Source organism: Glycine max, chromosome 6 (genome assembly GCF_000004515.6).
Source record: "Glycine max cultivar Williams 82 chromosome 6, Glycine_max_v4.0, whole genome shotgun sequence".
Lineage (NCBI taxonomy): Eukaryota > Viridiplantae > Streptophyta > Magnoliopsida > Fabales > Fabaceae > Glycine > Glycine max.
Genome location: NC_038242.2, coordinates 12,610,952 through 12,615,734, shown reverse-complemented (window position 1 = coordinate 12,615,734; position 4,783 = coordinate 12,610,952).

Below are 4,783 nucleotides of genomic sequence, written 5' to 3'. Positions count from 1 at the left end.
GGAGGATTTTCTTTTCAAGTTTTTCAGAAATCTTGGGTTTGAAATCTTAAATTCTTACGTTTGATATGTGTATTTTAAAAATCATTTTTAGAAATCAAACATTTTCATGAATCATTTTTCAATTGAGTTAATTTCCATTGAGTTTTCCACAAAACATTTTCATGGGAGAGAGTGGGAATCATCTAACTTTCTCAAGTTAAAAAAAAGAGTTTGTGGCTATAAATGTAATTAAAGTTTTCTGTTACGGTCCTAAGCTAAGAAGAAGAGGAGCAGAGATAAAGCTGGAGATAAGTCTTTTTCTGATATCCTTTATTTCCCTTTTCTTATTACATTTATAGTCTTTCAAGCTAACAGAATCCTAACGGAATCGTAACTAACTAGGTGCTAATACAGATTCGGGAATTCTAGAAAGTTCTTCAAGGCTATCGTGAGTCAGTAGCTGAATTCGTGAAGCTGCAAGTGCTGCAGGTGTCTATACAAAGTCCTGCAGGTATGCTGGTTTCTTGCGTTCTCTCTTGGGCCTGTGTTGGTCTGCTGTGATGCTAACAACACCGCCGTCGTTGAAAACAACCTTGTCCTCAAGTTTGGGAAGAGTACGCAGCTCGTCCCAAAGTTCCCAAGAGGCATCCTCCGGAGGAAGACCCTCCCATTGCACCAAGACGTGTTTGACTGGCGGTGTGACCGAGGAATCTAGCTTCCAATCCAGAATTGCGAAGGGAAGAACGACAGGGTGATTATCGTTGGAATTCACTGGCAGGGAAGCTGGTGAGGCTGGAAGAGGGTCGTGATGACTCTTTAAAAGGGATACGTGAAAGACAGGGTGGATGCGGGAAGATTCCGACAAGAGGAGTTTATAAGCCACGGGTCCAATACACTCCAGTATTTGGAATGGGCCGTAAAACCGTTTGGCGAGCTTCGAATACGTAGGAGCAATTGACGTTTGACGATAGGGACGAAGACGGACATACACCCAGTCGCCTATTGTGAAGGAAACGTCGCGGCGGTGCTTATCCGCGGTGAGCTTCATACGCTCCTGCGCGCGGTGCAGGCGACGCGTTAGCTGATCGTGAATTCGGATGCGGGTGGAAAGCAATGAGTCAACTGCGTCGTTCGAAGATTGACCGCGAAGGTAGTCAGCTATCTTTGGTGGAGGCTTGCCGTAGACCGCCTCAAATGGAGTCATGCCGATAGCCGAATGCAGGGATGTGTTATACGACCACTCGGCGAGAGAAAGGAAACGGTACCAGTTGGAGGGCTGTGTATGTACGTACGCGCGGAGGTACTGTTCAAGAGAGCGGTTGAGCACCTCCGTCTGCCCGTCGGTCTGCGGGTGGTAGGCGGTGCTCATTCGGAGCTTGGTGCCGCTTAAACGGAAGAGCTCACGCCAGAATTTGCTAACGAAAATGGGATCTCTGTCCGATACTAGACTGCGCGGAAATCCGTGATGCTTGCACACCATGTCTAAGAATAGAGTTGCCACCTTGTAAGCGGAGTGAGGGGTGGGCAGAGCTCCGAAGTGGGACGCCTTCGAAAATCGATCAACCACAACGAGAATTGTTGTGTACCCTTGAGAAGATGGGAGCCCTGTAACGAAGTCTAATGACAAATCTTCCCATACGTGGGTGGGGATAGGGAGAGGTTGGAGGAGGCCGGCGCTTTTCTTTGTTTCGTACTTCGTCTGCTGGCACGTGGCGCACTGGGCGACATAGCGGCGGACGTCGATCTTAATTCTAGGCCAGTCGAAGTTCTGACGGAGACGGTGGAGAGTCTTGGCGACGCCCGGGTGGCCGGCGAGAGGGGAAGAGTGAAATTCTTCCAATAAGGAATCTGTGAATGGTGTCTCAAAGGGGATCCAAATTCGACCCTGCCGGAGAAGAAGCTCCTGGTGAGTTGTAAGTTCGGGATGCTCCGTAGGGTGCTCGCGAACGTCCCGAAGGAGCTGCTCATACTGTGGGTCCTGCAACAGAGCATGGCGGAGCTTCTGGAGGAAGAGACAGTGGGGCATAGTCAGGGTAAGGTATGTGGCCTCCGTCGGAACGATACGGGAGAGTGCGTCGGCGACCACGTTTGCTGGGCCGGGTTTGTATTTGATAGAATAATCAAAGCCCAAAAGTTTTGACAAGTATGTTTGTTGCTCAGGCGTTTGTATCGTCTGGGACATAAGATCTTTCAAGCTTTTGTGGTCCGTAAGAATAATGAAGGAGTTACCCAATAAGTAGTGGCGCCATTTACGCACTGCGGAGGTGATGGCGTGCAATTCTCGCACATAAGCAGAGGCGCGCTGTAACCTGGGGCAGAGAACTTTGCTATAATACGCAATTGGGTGAGATTCCTGCAGAAGCACTGCACCCATCGCCGTGCCGGAGGCGTCGGTTTCGAGCGTAAAAGGGAGGAGGAAGTTGGGGTTGGCGAGCACTGGAGTCTGAGTCATGGCCTGTTGCAATTGATGAAAGGCATGCTGGGTTTCGGGGGACCAGATGAAGCTGTCCTTTCTTAAGAGGGAATTAAGGAGTGCTGCAATGGCGGCGTATCCCTTGACGAACTTACGATAGAACCCCGTCAAACCCAGAAATCCGCGGAGGGTTGTGGGACATGTTGGCTGAGGCCACTCGAGCATTGCAGCGACCTTATCGGGGTCTGGTGCCACACCCTGCGAGGAAATGATATGGCCCAGGTAACTGAGTTGGCGTTGGGCAAAGGAACATTTGGAATGTTTCAATAAGAACTCTCGATCAGCAAGAGTGGATAGAACGGATTCTAAGTGTGACACGTGGGACTGCAGGTCCGGACTGTAGACTAAGATATCGTCGAAGAAGACGACGACGAATCGGTGAAGAAATGGTTGAAGCGCGTCGTTCATGGCGGCCTGGAACGTTGAGGGTGCATTGCACAATCCAAAGGGCATTACGAGGAATTCGTAATGACCCTGGTGAGTTCGAAAGGCGGTTTTATGCGTATCTTCTTCAGCCATTCTTATCTGATGGAACCCTTGGCGTAAATCTAACTTTGAAAACCACGAAGCTTGGCCCAGATCATCTAGCAGTTCGTCTATGGTAGGCATAGGGAACCTGTCTTTCACTGTGACCGCGTTTAATGCCCGATAATCAACACAGCATCTCCATGACCCGTCTTTTTTCTTTACAAGCAAGATGGGGGAAGAAAATGGGCTATGGTTGGGTTGGATTACTCCGGTGGTGAGCATAGACGCGATTTGTTTCTCAATTTCAGATTTTTGGAAATGGGGATAACGGTAGGGGCGGACGTTAATGGGTGCGGTGTTAGGCAAGAGGTGGATGTGATGTTGGATATTGCGGGAAGGTGGTAGTGAGGAAGGTTCGGCGAAAATGGCTGAGTATCGGTGGAGAACGGCGGCAATTGGGGTTGGGGTGGAGTCGGTGGTGAGGCACGTAGAGGAAGGGGGTGTGTTTAACGGGGACGCTGTGATGTGGAAGAGAGCAGAAAGGCTCTAAGTCTGGGCAAGTCTCTTGAGTTGGTGGGCTGAGGCAGGAGATAGTGAAGGGGGTGCATCTGCCCGAAGGGTAATATTGCGGCCCAAATGGGAAAAAGTCATGGTGAGCTGTTGATAATCTGTGGTGATTGGGCCTAGCAATTTAAGCCACTGGACGCCCAATACTAAATCCGCACCGCATAAGGGTAAATGGAATAAATCGAGGGTGAAGGTATGGTCCTGGATCGATAGTGGTACCTGGAGAGACTGTGTATCACATTCAAGAGTATTCCCGTCTCCCACCATAACCCTAAGGGTAGGGGTTGGGGTAGCAGAAAGGGCTAGGAAACGTGCCAACCGGGATTGAATGAAATTATGAGTAGAGCCACCATCTACCAAGATGACTACTGGGTGGCGGCGCACCGTACCGAGGAGACGGAACGTTTGAGGGGCCGGGGTACCCTCCATCGCGTTCAAGCTGATGTGTGGAGTAATAGGGAGATCCGGTCCGGAAGGAGGTGGGTCGTTGTTAGGGTGAGTGTCTGCGGATGAGTCCGGTTCGTCGTCTGCAATGAAGAGGTGCAAACGGGGTTTGCAGCGGTGGCCGTGGGACCACTTTTCTTCACAGTGGTAGCAGAGTCCCTGTTCGCGGCGGACCGCGAGTTCCTCGGAGGTGAGGCGTTTTATGGGGACGCGAGTGGAAGGAGGAGGTTGATTGGTCGTGGGTTTAGGGGAGAAGGAAGTGGAAGAGGTGCGCTGGCCCCGGCGTCGGTCGAGCAGTTTATCTTCCTGGAGACGCGCGAGTTCCGTCGCGTGGGGAAGAGACATGGGTCGGAGGGCTTGGACCTCCCGGCGAAGCTCCGGGATGAGGCCTGAGACAAAACAACTCAACAGGCATGACGGAGGAAGGCCCAATGTGCGATTTGCCAAACGCTCGAAGTCCGTGAGGTACTCGCTGACGCTACCGGTTTGCTGAAGCTTGAACAAAGCTCCCTGCGGGTCGTCGTAAAAGGACGGGGCGAAACGGGATTCTAAGGCTTGTAACATAGCCGGCCAGGACGGGAAGAATCCGTTTCTGCACATCCATTGGTACCACGACAGCGCGGGTCCTTCCATATAGAAGGAGGCGACCGTGAGCCTTTCGTGATCAGGTATGCCCTGATAATAAAAAAAATTGCGATATTTTGAAGATCCACCCGAGGGGATCGTGGCCGTCAAAGCGTGGTACCTCCAATTTCATATGGTGGCGGTGGGGAGCAGGGGACGCATGGAGTGGTGTTGGCGGAGGAGGTGGCGGAGAGTTGACGGTAAAGGAGGCAAATCTGTCAAATAGAG